Below are 19,300 nucleotides of genomic sequence, written 5' to 3' on the forward strand. Positions count from 1 at the left end.
AAACGTTTTACTTTGGAAGAGATCAAAGATGTTGTTGATCACATGGAGAAAAACAAGGCAGCTGGTCCTGATGGTTTTCCCATTGAATTTTATCAACATTGCTGGGATATTGTCAAATTTGATATCCTGCATGTTTTCAATGATTTATTTGATCATAAAATTGGCTTGGACAGAATTAATTATGGGGTTATTACCCTTATTCCAAAATCTGCTGATGCTGATGTCATTCAAAAGTATAGGCCAATTTGTTTGTTGCAAGTCTTTTTCAAGATTGTGACAAAAACTTTGACTGTTAGAGTATCTCCTGTGATGAGTAAGCTCTTACTTCCCTGCCAGACAGCTTTTATTAAAGGGAGGTACATCTCAGATGGTGTGATGTTACTTCAGGAAATTTTGAGAGAGGATAAAGTCAGGAAGAAACAGGGTGTAGTCCTAAAAATTGATTTTGAAAAAGCATATGACAAAGTAAATTGGGGATTTCTGTTTGACTGTTGTAAGCAGAAAGGATTCAGTGATAATTGGATGCAGTGGATTAAAAAATCAGTTGCTGGTGGGACCCTCAGTGTCAAGGTTAATGACAAAGTGGGCCCATATTTTACTAGCCATAAGGGAGTGAGGCAAGGTGATCCTTTTGCCCCCTTCCTATTTAACATGGCTGCTAACAGTTTGGCTAAAACGATTCATCTGGCTCAAGACAATGGGCTAATCACAGGACTGTCAGATAATCTGGTACAGAATGGGGTTGCAATCTTACAATATGCTGACTACACCATTTTATTGCTGCAAGATGATGTTCAGCAAGCAATCAATTTGAAACTCTTGCTTTACATTTTTGAATCCATGTCTGGATTGAAAATTAACTTTGATAAAAGTGAAGCAATGATGATTTTAGATGACAGTATAAAGCAGAGCTTTTATGCTGAGTTGTTCAAATGCCAGATGGGTAGTTGGCCCATCAAGTATTTGGGAACTCCTGTTTGTGCTAGAAGGGCCTCAGTGTCTGACATGAGATTCTTGGAGGAAAAAACCAAGAAGAAAATGTGTGGCTGGATTGGTAACTCTATGTCCATTGGAGGAAGACTGGTTAAAATAGATGCTTGTTTGGCTAGCACTGCAGTGTATCAGATGTCCCTGAGGCTTTTGCACAAAACAAATATTGAGCAGATTGATAAGCCTATTAGATCCTTCTTTTGGGCTGGTAGTGCTGATAAAAGAAAATATCACTTTGTGAAATGGAGATGGATTTGTAAACCAAAACAAAAAGGTGGTTTGGGTGTTAAAGATTTGGCCAAAATTAACATTAGTCTGATGTGTAAGTGGTGGTGGAAGCTGGAGCATGACACAGGGCCTTGGCAGGATTTTATGAGATTGAAATATTTAAGAGGAAAAGGCATTTACTTTGCAAAAAGCAGGCCTGGAGATTCTCCACTTTGGTCTGATATGCTGAAAGTCAGGGAGCTTTATCTCTGTGGCAGAAGAATGAATGTTGGGAATGGATTGCTAACCAGCTTTTGGGGAGATTCTTGGTGCAGCACAAGGCCTCTCAAGGATATGTTCCCTGTGTTGTTTGATATTTGTAATGAACAGAATATTACTGTGGCTGGAGCTGCTGCTAGGGGATGGAGATTCTCTTTTAGAAGATGGTTGACTCCTGATCTCATCATTCAGGAGGCTGGGTTGCTTCAGCTGATGAATCAAACAAATTTGACTCAGGAAAATGATTATCCTAGATGGAAATGGTCAAAAAATGGCTGCTTTACTGTGAAATCTGTGTACAAACAGATTTGTGGGAATGGTAGAGACAGATCCTTTAAGCATCTGTGGAAGAGCAAAATTCCTCTCAAAATCAAAATTTGGCTCTGGTTAATTTGGCATAATGCAATAGCCACTAAGGACAACCTCCTCAAACGCAATTGGTCTGGGAATCCCAACTGCCAGTTTTGCAATGAGCAAGAAACCATCTCACATCTCTTTTTTGGTTGTTCTGCAGCCAAATTTGTATGGAGTGCAGTGGCTACTGCTGTTAAATCTCCCACACGTCCTGGGAGTTTTTCACAATTCTTTTGGTGGTTTCCCCAATTTGCTTCAGTCAGCCGCAACACCCAGATAGCTGGTTTAGCAGCTATTTGCTGGGCCATCTGGAAAATTAGAAATAAAGTTTGCTTTGAGCAAAAGATGATTAGTTCTCCCTTTGATCTAACCAGCTACGCTGCGGTGTTTATGAATTACTGGGCAGGTTTACATGGAGAACAAGATGCTTCAGATCTTCGTGCTGGTGCAGACGGGCTCTTGCGCCTGGCTGAGGTGGCTGGAGTAAGATCTTCTGGAGACGATGGTCGTGGCGATCTTCTGCGTTTGGAGGATAATAGAACTGGAGAAGATGCAAATGATGATGCTGCTGCTTGACTGCTCTTGGTTATATGCTTGTAGTTGTTTTTTTTTGAGCAAAATCTTCCCTTTGGCTGTAGGCAGGGGGTGCTCATGCTGTTAGCTTTCAAAACTGTATGTTGGTTCTGTAATATTCCCCCTAAAAACGCTAGCATTAGGCGGCGATCCTCCGCTTTTGTTTTGCTGTTCGTGAACACTGTTGTATTTTCGTTATCTCCCCCTGATAATGAAAATTCGATCCTTGGTGGATCGTTTGGAAAAAAAAAGTTAGTTTTTTGTTGTTGCAAATTCAACAATGTTTCTGCGTAATCTAGTAAAGTTGTAGCACATAAATACATAGTTTACAATAATTCAAAATACTTAATAAAATTTAAATAAAATAATGATAAAATTTACCAAGCACTCCCTCTCCTTTGAGTCTCCAAATACACTCTACGGTATTATTTTACAGTTACGCATAAGCATATACGTCAAGGATTTCCGCATGCACGACAAGAAATTAGCAAAATCCAATAACACATGTTGATAAACAGCGGGAAGAAGAGCATGTTGATCATACAAATGATGGTCAAATGATGGAAATAAGCGCTCACTCTCAATTATCATGTTATGCATGATCAAGCAAGCATTCATCACCCCCAACATATCATCTTGAATTGAAACCAAGAAAGACCACGGTACCTCACAATAGCTAATCGAGATTGTAGCACACCAAATGCCACTTGGCATCCTTCATACAACTTGTCTGCCGCGAAGAAAAGTGAGACTTCTTCTTACCGAGCCACACAGTGATTGTCTTCATAAATATCAACCATTTTGATAGATGCCATCAGTTAGGTAGTACCCTTTGACATACTTGTGGTAATTCAGTTCATAGTTGCAAGGTGGAACATGTCATTCAATAAGTCCCGCACACACGGGTGAGCGTTGCAACTCGTTGCTGTCATTGTGAGAATCCGCCATGCAAAAAAAAGGAAATCATGTAAAATTCAAAAGTCATAATCTTCCACACATTCAAGCACTACACATCACGCTCGATACTAACCTTGCCAAGCAAAGTGGTCAATTCTTCTATGGCTAGTGCATGTCAGGTACACATCTCATGAATCTTGTCGCTTCGTTTTGTGCCACCATAAGAGTTGTCTTTTTTATTTGGCGCTCTCAAATAGTACATATCTTCAATGATAGTGGATCCAGCCATATGTAGGTATACATCTTTTGCATCTGCACAAGCATCATATGCAAGCATCATCATTGCATCGGTGCATTTCTGAATACACGAGAAATCTAATATTTTGGTGCAGTGTTTCTTCATCACGAAGTAGTCATCGTACTCTCTTACACCATCCAACAGCGTAATGAACAACACCTTGTTCATCGGTGAAAATCCATTGGGTTATATGTTGCTTCATCGTATAGATGTGTCTTGGCTTGATTTTTTTTGTCCCAAACTTAAAACCTCCACACCTAGGAGCGGTGTTCTTCAACTCATCCACTTGCAATTGCAGAAGACAGACGAGAATCATCAAGTTACTCGCCATCATCATTGTTAGCATTGGATCCCTATTCCACGAGATGATGGATCGTCATCTCGTCGTTGCTATCAACAATGGAACGACAACGAGAGAGGCAAAAACTAGAAAATAAAGCTTGCGTAGGCAAAAGCTGTGAACACCCTTCACTCAAGCCAGTCACGCGAGGTCACCGTAGGTTATGTGAGGAGTCGATGAACTCCGAAATAGGAGGAGAGACATGAGGGGAGGTGCCATCGGCATAGGCATCGCGTGGTTGGTGTGCGACCGGCATCGAGATGGCCGGTGACGATTTCGTGGGGTGGGAAAGGCCTCAAGCAAGAGGGGGCGATCCTACATGGTTTTGGTAGCACCCGTAATGTCCTCCTCTCGTCGGAGACGTTGTGAAAACACCACACACGCTATTAAACCGCGGCAAACAGAAAATGTGTTGATTTTTGGACGCGCGGCTTTGCCTGATTTTCTGTGTTATTCCTAACAATCCTATAAGGAATGTGGCGGGGATACTCTTAAATTTTGTACAAGTGCAGAACCATGGATACAAACGCAGACGCTCACATACATGCACATACACTCACCTCTATAAACGTACACACGCACACCGTACCCTTATAAGACACATAGGTGTCAAACCTGGGGTTTAAACTCTGGTGAACTAAAGGTACAACCATCATTCTAACCATCTAATCTCATATTGGTTCTCGGTGATAAGAGAAGTTGGCATATAGCAAACTCTAATCTAATGAAGAATCACCGAACAAAGTTAGAGCATGCACTCTTTTCACGATTTCCTTGCCAAATCGCGTAGACGATCGATCGATGGACTTTTTTTTTTTTGCGGGCTGACGTATGTACGCCTGGCAAGGTAAAACCTGCGTCGTCTCTTCACACCGCTTTCCACCGGCCGATCACTGTACGGACGGCGTGCGTGCGTATACCCTGACCTCACGCCGCGAAAAGCTCAAGCAGTTGGATCGGCCGGCCTAACACCGAACACAGAGCTCTGTAGCCGACGGACGCACGATCCAGCTCCGTCGTCGATCGGGGGGCGGTGAGTCGTCAGCCACAGAATCGATCGAAGCGCGGGCGACAGCGCAAACAGAAGATCTGGCCCGTGCCGTCGCCTCTCCGATCGAGCGGTGCGCGGTTTGCTTCGATCGACCTGACGTTGGCCGGCGCACTAGGCGCCGGGAGCGGCGGGGGGTACAGCGACGTCACCGGCCGCCGGGCGCGCCACGCGTCCCACCCACCCGAGGTGAGGCGCGCCGGCTCCATCGCCCTTGGACAACGCACGATCGTCTGACGGGGCGGACCGGGGTGAGGGCATCTCCATTCTCCAACGGCGCAATGCCACCGTTTACGTTGGTGCGGACCGGAAATACGTTTGTACCTCTGCTTCCTCCAGCGGGATGGCACATAGTGTTCGGGCCGCTTGCGGAGACGCAAACGCAGCGCAAATATTCGCGGCATGTTTGCGTCTCCGCGGACACTGCGCAGTAGAGCCGAACGTTCGTTCGCTTCTCCCACGGGTCCGCCTGGCAGCGACCCTGGCTCGAGCCAACGCGAATTAAAACAGAACAACTGCCGGGGAGGGCAACTATCGGAGTGGCAACCGCGCCGATCATCGTCGTCGAAATGGAGCGCCAAACCGCCGCGGAAGAGCAACCACAGATCTCTTCGTTATACGCGTCGCCATTAATCCCCTCTCAATAAGACCCGTGCGCCTGCGCTTATTCATCTCTAACCGGATGCCATTCATCTTCATCTCCAACACCGGCGTGCCACCATAAGCAACATGTCGTTACCATCGGACACCAACAGCGAGGGGAAGCCGTCAGGATGGCGGCATTGGTGGGATAGAGCTGCCCCGCCAAGCAACTATAGCTCCCCGCCAAGCAACTATAGCTCCCCGCCGACAGAGGGCGAGGAGGAGGAGGATGTCGTTAGCCACGACGGCCAGGACGAGGAGGAGGAAAAGGAGGAGGATTCATACGCAAGGTGGACACGGCTGGAGGCGGAGGAGGCGGCCGAGGAGGCGGCGGCGTCAAGGAAGGAAGCAAGGGCACGAGCGAGGGCGCAGGCGGAGGCGGAGGCTCGTCACCCGTTCGCCGACGACGAGGAAGACCCCAATGACCACTCTTTGGAGGGGAACTCAAGCTCGTCGGACGCGTCGACTGACAGTACCTCTTCGAAGTAGGTGACGAGCAGGAAACATGTCCGTGAGGATGATGAGGCGGGGCCTTCTAACAAGAAGTACCTACTTTAAAATTTGTTTGTTCTCGCAGTTTATATGTTTAATTTGTTTAAACTTGTTGCACTAATTTCAAAATATCGATTCTACTTAGAAATGTGATGACGACGATTTATACTTCGCATTTTTTCGATAAAGGATGCTTTATTACTTTTGAGAAGCAATTACATCCAGCCTCTGCATAACCAGGAAGTGTCTGGAGTCAAAGTATATAAAAACTAGGCGAAATACATATCGAAACGATGAATCATATAACGCTTAGGGTGAGGGTGGGGCTGCAATCCGTAGACTATGTTGCCACCCATGTAGGGAAAAAGTATCTCTCGCCGTAGCCTCCAACCGTGTACAGACCTCCGTAAATAGGTCTCGGTTCTCCACCCGCTGAACACCCGCTGAAGAGGTAATCACGAACGGAGAATACATGTACATCTGAAGATAACCTGTAACAAAGAACAATTTTTATTGTTAAAAATCTTGTCATTTCTACTTAGCCAAAGCGCCCAGATAACTGCTAGCGCTCCCAACCTAAGTGTAATATCCCAGGTTTAGAGGCTATAAAATGAGAGAACACCAAAGTGTGCATTTCATCCATGCATAGAAAATCCGGGGAATTTTCGCGCTTTCAAATAAAACTTACCACAGTAACTGAAGTTTCACTTGACTTGCTGGAATTGAAGTAGATCATCAAGTCAAGCGCTATAAACTTCACTGTGATCTTTGTTAAAACCTTGTTTTGGGTAGAGATGATTTGATCTATGGATTAGATCAAATGGAATTATATTTACAACAATACATTCTTTAAGAATCAAATCCTAACTTATTAAACACTTAAAAGTTAGCAACTACCTTTGTGTGTAAATTAATTCACTTCTAAACTTATTACCAAATAAGGTAAACCACAGGGTCTAAAGTGCATAAAAGCCACATATTCTTATTTAAATCATAACTTATTAAATATATGGAATATCATAAAACTAAATCCATTTACATTACAAATTATAGTTCAAACTATTTGAATAAAACTAACTATGGGTATTTTGAAACTCATATGATCATGCCTTGGTGAAATCAAACACCAACTATCCAAATTTGAGGAATAATCTTCAACCTTGATCTTTTGATCAATATTATAATGAAATCCAATTCAATATGATATAGTGACTCATCCACAATAATAAAACCATCCACAAGATATTTAGTAACAAATGCCACTTGGCTATCCAAAATAAAATCATATGAGAGGATAATGATCTTGCCACATAGGATGAAAATATCCACATGACTTGCTTTCCAAGCTATGCCACCTCATGCTCAAAGGATTGCTATGGATGAGGGCATGACAACCAAGCACCTTACTCATCAAACCAACACAAGAGTCACCACCTATGTGTCATGATGCTAGAGCTTGCCCAAGCCTATAAATAGAGCCACACCCTTCATCTATTTCATCACCTTGTAGCATGATACAAGGAAACCAAACACTTGAGACCTTCCATGTGAATTAGTTTGGATCAAGATGAAGAAGCTAGGAGGTGTAGGCATACCACAAGATGTAGGTTTATCAGATTTCCTGAAGAACAAGCTTCAGAAGATACCAAGGTAGAATTCCTAGGCAAACCATATATTTAGAGGATCATATCATCATCTCCTGAGTAGAACCTTAGATTATTAAAAGACATTGAAAGTGAGTGAGGTTATAGATGCTAACCATATCCATATCTATCCTAGAGAATATTAGAGTAGTATTAAATTCTACTTGTTCAAACCAACCATTAATCTTGGAGGTGAGAGCCATGTTCCATTAGTGAAACATAACCCAAGCTTATGCCCATATCCTAATTCTAGTTGTGTATCATATTGGTGATCATTACTTAAACCCTAAACTACATGTGAATTCCAACCCATGGATTACTTTGGATTATAATTATAACCCTGCCATGCCTCATGCCTATTTAAACTTCAATTAATGAAGCATCACCAAAACCCTACACCCTTTCACATAGGATCCAATTTACATAAAACATTATGTCCTAACTTGTGTATTATGGATCACAAGTAATAACCCAAGCCATATATACTTAGGACTAAATGTCTTTGGTGAGTAGAGTGAACCAATATTCAATTCTATTTTGCTTCCTGATCTATGCAAAATATAGCAGTGGGTATTACGCCCAATCTGCAGGTTGTCGTGTTCTCCGCGGGGACTAGTCCATCCACAATAGAGTTTTGGCTAAAGCTAGGTCACATGAAACATGTTGATTTACGGGAAAATAAACCTAGACTAACTAATCTGGGCAAGACAAACAAGCAAAGATTCAAGAAAGGGAGAGAATTTACTCACTGGAACTGAATAGCTTCTTTTTGTATTTTCGTTTTACCAATTAACACTGAACTGAACTGTTGTTTAAAGAAACAGATGTACTAGCAAACACTTAAAGCAGGTGAGGAAGCAAAGATTAGGAGAGGGAATATATCAGGAGGACATGCAACACGGAATGGAACTAAACACGTTCCTGCACTTGTGCAGGATGCAGAGATGAAAGAAATAACCATTACGTATACACAAATAACAAGACACAAGCCAAGGTAAGATCCAAGGAAACAGCAAGTGCCTCTGATCTGCACCTTCGCGAGCACAATGATGCGTGTGGTTGGCACGTCCGTTGAGAACCCCAAGAGGAAGGTGTGATGCGCACAGCGGCAAGTTTCCCTCAGTAAGAAACCAAGGTTTAATCGGACCAGTAGGAGTCAAGAAGCACGTTGAAGGTTGATGGCGGCGAGATGTAGTGCGGCGCAACACCAGGGATTCCGGCGCCAACGTGGAACTTGCACAACACAACCAAAGTACTTTGCCCCAACGAAACAGTGAGGTTGTCAATCTCACCGGCTTGCTGTAACAAAGAGTTAACCGTATTGTGTGGAAGATGATTGTTTGCAGAAAACAGTAGAACAAGTATTGCAGTAGATTGTATTTCAGTAAAGAGAATTGGACCGGGGTCCACAGTTCACTAGAGGTGTCTCTCCCATAAGACGAACAGCATGTTGGGTGAACAAATTACAGTTGGGCAATTGACAAATAAAGAGGGCATGACCATGCACATACATATCATGATGAGTATAGTGAGATTTAATTGGGCATTACGACAAAGTACATAGACCGCCATCCAACTGCATCTATGCCTAAAAAGTCCACCTTCAGGTTATCATCCGAACCCCCTCCAGTATTAAGTTGCAAAGCAACAGACAATTGCATTAAGTATGGTGCGTAATGTAATCAACAACTACATCCTTAGACATAGCATCAATGTTTTATCCCTAGTGGCAACAGCACAACACAACCTTAGAACTTTCTCATCGTCCCGGTGTCAATGCAGGCATGAACCCACTATCGAGCATAAGTACTCCCTCTTGGAGTTACAAGCATCTACTTGGCCAGAGCATCTACTAGTAACGGAAAGCATGCAAGATCATAAACAACACGTAGATATAACTTTGATAATCAACATAACAAGTATTCTCTATTCATCGGATCCCAACAAACGCAACATATAGAATTACAGATAGATGATCTTGATCATGTTAGGCAGCTCACAAGATCCGACAATGATAGCACAATGGGGCGAAGACAACCATCTAGCGATTGCTATGGACCCATCGTCCAGGGGTAGACTACTCACACATCACACCGGAGGCGACCATGGCGGTGTAGAGTCCTCCGGGAGATGATTCCCCTCTCCGGCAGGGTGCCGGAGGCGATCTCTGGATCCCCGAGATGGGATCGGCGTTGGCGGCGTCTCTCGAAGGTTTTCCGTATCGTGGCTCTCGGTACTGGGGGTTTCGTCACGGAGGCTTTAAGTAGGCGGAAGGGCAAGTCAGGAGGGGGCACAGGGGCCCCAGACCACAGGCCGGCGCGGCCAGGGGGTGGGCCGCGCCGCCCTAGGGTTTGGGCACCCTGTGGCCCCACTTCGTTTCGTCTTCGGACTTCTGGAAGCTTCGTGGAAAAATAGGCCCCTGGGCGTTGATTTCGTCCAATTCCGAGAATATTTCCTTACTAGGATTTCTGAAACCAAAAACAAAGACAAAGAATCGGCACTTCGGCATCTTGTTAATAGGTTAGTTCCAGAAAGTGCACGAATATGACATAAAGTGTGCATAAAACATGTAGATAACATCAATAATGTGGCATGGAACATAAGAAATTATCGATACGTCGGAGACGTATCAGCATCCCCAAGCTTAGTTCTGCTCGTCCAGCGAGTAAAACGATAACACGATAATTTACGGAGTGACATGCCATCATAACCTTGATCATACTATTTGTAAAGCATATGTAGTGAATGCAGCGATCAAAACAATGTATATGACATGAGTAAACAAGTGAATCATAAAGCAAAGACTTTTCATGAATAGCACTTCAAGACAAGCATCAATAAGTCTTGCATAAGAGTTAACTCATAAAGCAATAATTCAAAGTAAAGGTATTGAAGCAACATAAAAGAAGATTAAGTTTCAGCGGTTGCTTTCAACTTGTAACATGTATATCTCATGGATATTGTCAATATAGAGTAATATAATAAGTGCAATAAGCAAATATGTAGGAATCAATGCACAGTTCACACAAGTGTTTGCTTCTTGAGGTGGAGAGAAATAGGTGAACTGACTCAACATTGAAAGTAAAAGAATGGTCCTCCATAGAGGAAAAGCATCGATTGCTATATTTGTGCTAGAGCTTTGATTTTGAAAACATGAAACAATTTTGTCAATGGTAGTAATAAAGCATATGCATCATGTAAATTATATCTTATAAGTTGCAAGCCTCATGCATAGTGTACTAATAGTGCCCGCACCTTGTCCTAATTAGCTTGGACTACCGGATCATCACAATGCACATGTTTTTACCAAGTGTCACAAAGGGGTACCTCTATGCCGCCTGTACAAAGGTCTAAGGAGAAAGCTCGCATTGGATTTCTCGCTATTGATTATTCTTCAACTTAGACATCCATACCGGGACAACATAGACAACAGATAATGGACTCCTCTTTTATGCATAAGCATGTAACAACAATTAATAATTTTCTCATTTGAGATTGAGGATATATGTCCAAAATTGAAACTTCCACCATGGATCATGGCTTTAGTTAGCGGCCCAATGTTCTTCTCTAACATTATGCATGCTTAACCATAGGGTGGTAGATCTCTCTTACTTCAGACAAGACGGACATGCATAGCAACTCACATGAAATTCAACAATGAATAGTTGATGGCGTCCCCAGTGAACATGGTTATCGCACAACAAGCAACTTAATAAGAGATAAAGTGCATAATTACATATTCAATACCACAATAGTTTTTAAGCTATTTGTCCCATGAGCTATATATTGCAAAGGTGAATGATGGAATTTTAAAGGTAGCACTCAAGCAATTTACTTTGGAATGGCGGAAAATACCATGTAGTAGGTAGGTATGGTGGACACAAATGGCATAGTGGTTGGCTCAAGTATTTTGGATGCATGAGAAGTATTCCCTCTCGATACAAGGTTTAGGCTAGCAAGGCTTATTTGAAACAAACACAAGGATGAACCGGTGCAGCAAAACTCACATAAAAGACATATTGAAAACATTATAAGACTCTACACCGTCTTCCTTGTTGTTCAAACTCAATACTAGAAATTATCTAGACCTTAGAGAAACCAAATATGCAAACCAAATTTTAGCATGCTCGATGTATTTCTTCATTAATGGGTGCAAAGCATATGATGCAAGAGCTTAATCATGAGCACAACAATTGCCAAGTATCACATTAGCCAAGACATTAATAGCAATTACTATATGTATCATTTTCCAATTCCAACCATATAACAATTTAACGAAGGAGAAACTTCGCCATGAATACTATGAGTAGAAACCAAGGACATACTTGTCCATATGCTACAGCGGAGCGTGTCTCTCTCCCATAAAGTGAATGCTAGGATCCATTTTATTCAAACAAAACAAAAACAAAAACAAACCGACGCTCCAAGAAAAAGCACATAAGATGTGATGGAATAAAAATATAGTTTCAGGGGAGGAACCTGATAATGTTGTCGATGAAGAAGGGGATGCAAGGCATCCCCAAGCTTAGACGCTTGAGTCTTCTTAATATATACAGGGGTGCACCACCGGGGCATCCCCAAGCTTAGAGCTTTCACTCTCCTTGATCATGTTGCATCATACTCCTCTCTTGATCCTTGAAAACTTCCTCCACACCAAACTCGAAACAACTCATTAGAGGGTTAGTGCACAATATAAATTGACATATTCAGAGGTGACACAATCATTCTTAACACTTCTGGACATTGCATAATGCTACTGGACATTAGTGGATCAAAGAAATTCATCCAACATAGCAAAAGAGGCAATGCGAAATAAAAGGCAGAATCTGTCAAAACAGAACAGTTCGTATTGATGAATTTTAAAATGGTACCAGACTTGCTCAAATGAAAATGCTCAAATTGAATGAAAGTTGCGTACATATCTGAGGATCATGCACGTAAATTGGATTAATTTTCTGAGCTACCTACAGGGAGGTGGACCCAGATTCGTGACAGCAAAGATATCTGGAACTGTGCAGTAATCCAAATCTAGTACTTACTTTTCTATCAACGGCTTAACTTGGCACAACAAAACACAAAACTAAGATAAGGAGAGGTTGCTACAGTAGTAAACAACTTCCAAGACACAAAATAAAAACAAAGTACTGTAGGTAAAAACATGGGTTGTCTCCCATAAGCGCTTTTCTTTAACGCCTTTCAGCTAGGCGCAGAAAGTGTGTATCAAGTATTATCAAGAGATGTTGTGTCAACCTTACCTTGGGCTTTACCCTTACCTTTCTTATTGTTTTTCTTTCCTTTGGGTTTAGGAAATATATGATTTCCCCCCGGTATAGAGGTGAATTTCAGAGTGCCTTCTCCAACATCAATGACTGCTCCCAATAGTTTCAGCAGGGATCTTCCAAGTGTGAGTTTTCCTGTTTCAATAACAAGATAATCAATGGATATTGTCCTTCCAAGAATGGTTGTATGCACACCTGCGGCTATTCCTTTAGGAACTATAGTAGAGTTATCAATGAGAGTTATTTCTTCTCCTCCTTCATCAACTCCCCAAAGTTTCAAAGATTTATAAATACTTTCAGGCATAAGGCAAAATTCATACATAATATCACAGTAGGCATGGAGAGTTCGATCACCGATAACAATTTTAACGTGGGATCCCACAATGAGAGTTTAGAGTTCACTAAAACTTGTTCAAGACGATTACGAACGTGGCAATAGTTATCATTCAAGCGAGATGTACTTATCTCGAGATTATTTAATCTACTATATATGCTAGTGAGGGCTGAATCAAAGTTATTAGCTGAATCATGTGATGCAACCAACTTCTTTATGGCATTAAAAGCTTGATCCCCATTGCAATGAAGGAAATCTCCTCCCACTAAAGTATCCAAAGCATATCTATAGCGAACCATAAGACCAAAATAAAAATTACTAAGGAGCAAACTTAGAGTCATTTGAGGTTCAGTTTTACGATAAGAAGTAAAAATTCTAGACCAAGCATCCTTAAAACTCTCCTCATCCCCTTGTTTAAAAGTGAAGACTAATTCTTCAGGCGAAGAAGTAACAGGTTCAGAGCTAGACATGGTAACAAAAGTAACTAAATTTTTTTTTTGTATTTTTAATATAGAGTGCAAGACAAATAAATAAAGCAAACTAGATAAGGTAAATGCAAGTAACTAAATTTTTTTTGTGTGTTTTCGATATAGCAAACAAGATAGCAAATAAAGTAAAACTAGCAACTAATTTTTTTTGTATTTTGATTTAGTGCAGCAAACAAAGTAGTAAATAAAACTAAGCAAGACAAAAACAAAGTAAAGAGATTGAGAAGTGGAGACTCCCCTTGCAGCGTGTCTTGATCTCCCCGGCAACGGCGCCAGAAATTTGCTTGATGCGTGTGGTTGGCACGTCCGTTGGGAACCCCAAGAGGAAGGTGTGATGCGCACAGCGGCAAGTTTCCTCGATAAGAAACCAAGGTTTAATCGGACCAGTAGGAGTCAAGAAGCACGTTGAAGGTTGATGGCGGCGAGATGTAGTGCGGCGCAACACCAGGGATTCCGGCGCCAACGTGGAACCTGCACAACACAACCAAAGTACTTTGCCCCAACGAAACAGTGAGGTTGTCAATCTCACCGGCTTGCTGTAACAAAGAGTTAACCGTATTGTGTGGAAGATGATTGTTTGCAGAAAACAGTAGAACAAGTATTGCAGTAGATTGTATTTCAGTAAAGAGAATTGGACCGGGGTCCACAGTTCACTAGAGGTGTCTCTCCCATAAGATGAACAGCATGTTGGGTGAACAAATTACAGTTGGGCAATTGACAAATAAAGAGGGCATGACCATGCACATACATATCATAATGAGTATAGTGAGATTTAATTGGGCATTACGACAAAGTACATAGACCGCCATCCAACTGCATCTATGCCTAAAAATTCCACCTTCAGGTTATCATCCGAACCCCCTCCAGTATTAAGTTGCAAAGCAACAGACAATTGCATTAAGTATGGTGCGTAATGTAATCAACAACTACATCCTTAGACATAGCATCAATGTTTTATCCCTAGTGGCAACAGCACAACACAACCTTAGAACTTTACATCCTTGTCCCGGTGTCAATGCAGGCATGAACCCACTATCGAGCATAAGTACTCCCTCTTGGAGTTACAAGCATCTACTTGGCCAGAGCATCTACTAGTAACGGAAAGCATGCAAGATCATAAACAACACATAGATATAACTTTGATAATCAACATAACAAGTATTCTCTATTCATCGGATCCCAACAAACGCAACATATAGAATTACAGATAGATGATCTTGATCATGTTAGGCAGCTCACAAGATCCGACAATGATAGCACAATGGGGAGAAGACAACCATCTAGCTACTGCTATGGACCCATAGTACAGGGGTAGACTACTCACACATCACACCGGAGGCGACCATGGCGGTGTAGAGTCCTCCGGGAGATGATTCCCCTCTCCGGCAGGGTGCCGGAGGCGATCTCCTGGATCCCCCGAGATGGGATCGGCGTTGGCGGCGTCTCTGGAAGGTTTTCCGTATCGTGGCTCTCGATGCGGGGGTTTCGTCACGGAGGCTTTAAGTAGGCGGAAGGGCAAGTCGGGGAGGGCACAGGGGCCCCGGACCACGGGCCGGCGCGGCCAGGGGGTGGGCCGCGCCGCCCTAGGGTTTGGGCACCCCGTGGCCCCACTTCGTTTCGTCTTCGGACTTACGGAAGCTTCGTGGAAAAATAGGCCCCCGGGCGTTGATTTCGTCCAATTCCGAGAATATTTCCTTACTAGGATTTCTGAAACCAAAAACAGCAGAAACAAAGAATCGGCACTTCGGCATCTTGTTAATAGGTTAGTTCCAGAAAGTGCACGAATATGACATAAAGTGTGCATAAAACATGTAGATAACATCAATAATGTGGCATGGAACATAAGAAATTATCGATACGTCGGAGACGTATCACACAACCACAAAATTCAGATGACAGAGACTAGTAACGGGCTAACAAAACACACATGAACGAAAACAATGTACAGTCTCGGAGGTCTCACGGACTGACACACGAGTAACTAATCTGAACAAATATGGTCACTACACAGGACTAGCCACAGATTGATTCACAGTACATCACTAGCTCAAGGGAATTGCAGAAAATAAAGTGGGGGAAAGAATCGACGGAGTCAACCAAGGGTGGGCTTCAGGTTGTTGGTGACGAGGATCAGCAGGGGAGTAGAGGATGGAGTTCTTCTGGTCGCTCTTGATCAACAGCCGGAGAGTAGAGTTAGCAGAGCAGCAGGGGACGCTGGAAAAGGAGCCGTTCTGGTCGCGGCCGTCTTCATCGTCGATCCCCCGGTTGGTGACGAGCAGCGGGGTCGGTGATGCAGGGGACGTCGTTGTGGCGGATCGATGGTTCGGTGGCGCGTCGCCGCGCTGGCCTGGCCGCGGCGAAGGCTGGAGGTGGAGCAGGAGCCTTTTGGGGGGGGGATTAGGGATTGAAGCCAGGCACACTTGGGAATGGAACCCGTGGCTCCCCTTTCACTTGGTCTGATCAGGAAATTTGCAGCTCCACCCCTCATCTTCTATTCTTCCTCCACAAGATGATCCTTCTCAGTATGTATTGCTTGACACAGAGAGAGTTTAGGGCCTTTTTCGCCCATTCCTGCAAAGCATATTCATAGGCTAGTCAAACCCTTCTCTTGTCCATTTATGTTGTAAATAAAGTGGAAAACATGGGGAAAATATCCAGAAATGACACAGCAAATGGGTAGAAATGAGTATTTATATGATGTATATCATACCCCCACACTTAAACCTTTGCTTGTCCCAAGCAAATCAACAAACTAGCAATGCCCAAGTAGAATTACAAAATCCAAGACTATAATTGACAAAACTCTAGTTGCAAATGTAGAATGAGAATGTACTACTCATGCTAAGCTGTGTACTGCTAGTAAGTTTAATGCAATCACCCAAAGTAAGCAACAAGAATAAAGGTGAATGCAACCGTTCACAAAGATTTTGGAACTACCATTTTGCAAAAGAATCTAACAAACTGAGCTGTAAAAACTGGAATTAGCAGTGAGAGAAGTAACTGAATGAAAAAGAAACTGAGCACAACAACCATTTTCATTTTTTCGCTTCACACAGTATATACTTGTAACTTGGTCAATTGGCTTCTTTCTCTATTTAGATATTCCAAACAGTTCACACAAATTTCTTTTTAGAGTTGGCCAGCCAAAATTCTTCAGCAAGAAATAGTTAGCCCCCATCTCCCAGTCCAAGTGTTCCGACCCAAGCCGCAACACCCAGCTGAACACAGGGGTAATTTCTTAGTCTCCGTCTCTCGGTCCAAGTGCTCCGACCCAAGCCGCAACACCCAGCTGAGCACAGGAGTGTTAGATGAAAAATCACATTTTTTTTGAACTGTTAGTGTAATGTGTTAGCGTCCATTCCCCTCAGTTCAAGTGTTCCGACCAGAGCCGCAACACCCAGCTGGGTTCAAGACTAGTTTTGTGTTAGCTTGGAACAACCAAGATTGCCACTAAAACATCTCCACAGTCCCCAGTGCTCCGACCAGGGCCGCAACACTCAGCTGGGTTCAGTTTCAGCTGACTCTAAGGCAAAACAAATGAAATTCCAGTGCATCTCTTAAACAATCCGTTCACCAATGTTCAGGTGATTTTCATTAGGTAATTGGAGAAAAGTCACTTGCAGTAACAGCTTAGGATGCATAGTAAAGAACCATTCAACATCGAACCAAGAAGATTTGTCAACTAGGCTTGGATAGTGTAATACTGGAACAATGAAATGGGACAAGGTTTTTGACCAACAACGGTTTAGGACGCAGAGCTTTTAGTAAAGCGATTAAACACAAAACCTCCCCCAACTCAGTAAGTGATAATACTAGGCGACTTGGGTATGAAACAGCTCACCGGGCATTTGCCTAGAATTTCCACAATTAATGACTCCTCGTCCTTTGTCCTTGTTGTGCCTGATGCCTAATTTAACCTATCTGAAAGGGCATACGGCCACAAAGTGGAAGCAGGAAATGGATTATGTGAATAAGTAATAAAAACTGAAAGAAGGATATAAATTATATAGTAAGGAATTGAAAAAGGATATATAACTATATCACAGGTTGCCTCCTGTGCAGTGCTTCTTTATGGTCTTAAGCTGGACCTATGGCGCAGCTCGTCATGTAGGAGAAGGTGGTGGAGTCCCTGGGTTCTCATTCCAAGTTTCTCCTTTATTTTCATCTTCAGGTTCTTCCTTATCCATCAGCATACTGTCACCTGGTAGATAGTGCTTGAGTCTTTGTCCATTGACCAAGAATCTTCCTTGGGATGGGCTTTGAACTTCGATGGCTCCATTTTCCATTACTCTCCTGACTGTGCAAGGCCCATACCATCTTGATTTGAATTTACCAGGGAAGAGGTGGAACTTTGAATCATAGACCAAGACCAACTCTCCTTGTTGGAATTTCCTTCTCAAGATATGCCTATCATGAACTTTCTTTTGCTTCTCCTTGTAAATTCTTGAACTCTCATAGGCATCCAGCCTTAGTTCATCTAGTTCACAAATCTGAAGTTTTCTCTGTTCTCCAGATTTCTTCATATCCATGTTCAGTTTCCTAATGGCCCAATCTGCTTTATGCTCGAGCTCGACTGGTAAGTGACAGGCCTTTCCATAGACTAATCTAAAGGGTGACATGCCAATAGGAGTTTTATATGCAGTCCTATATGCCCATAAAGCATCATGTAGCTTGGATGACCAATCTATTCTGGAGGTAGAGACTGTCTTCTCTAGGATTTGTTTTATTTCCCTGTTTGACAACTCCACTTGTCCATTAGCTTGCGGGTGGTATGGTGTGGTGACTCTGTGGTTATGAACACCATATTTAGCGAGCAGAGCCTCAAATTGATTGTTGTTGAAGTGAGTGCCACCATCGCTTATGACAATGCGAGGGACTCCAAATCTTGGAAAAATAACTTGCTTGAACAATTTGCAAACAGACTTGGCATCAGCATTAACAGTTGGAACTGCCTCCACCCATTTTGATACATAATCAACTGCTACTAGTATAAACTTGTAACCCTTAGAAGAAGGAAGAGGGCCAACATAGTCGATTCCCCATACATCGAACAGCTCAACCTCCAAAATCCCTTTCTGTGGCATTTCATGCCGTCTTCCTATTTTTCCTCTTCTCTGACAAGGATCACACATTTTGATTCGTTGGTGAATGTCCTTGAACATGTTGGGCCAATAGAATCCTGCCTGTAAGACCTTGGCTTGAGTTTTTGAGGTGCTCGCATGTCCACCATAGGGTGAGGAATGACAGTGTTCTATAACTTGCTTGACCTCCTCTTCTGGGACACATTTCCTTATTATCCCATCAGCACAATGTTTGTAGATATATGGTTCATCCCAATAGAAATACTTGGCTTCATGTAGGAATTTCTTTTTCTGTTGGTGAGTGGCATCAGGGGGATAGATACCACAGACAAGGTAGTTCACTAGGTCTGCATAC

The sequence above is a fragment of the Lolium perenne genome, chromosome 3 (genome assembly GCF_019359855.2).
Source record: "Lolium perenne isolate Kyuss_39 chromosome 3, Kyuss_2.0, whole genome shotgun sequence".
Lineage (NCBI taxonomy): Eukaryota > Viridiplantae > Streptophyta > Magnoliopsida > Poales > Poaceae > Lolium > Lolium perenne.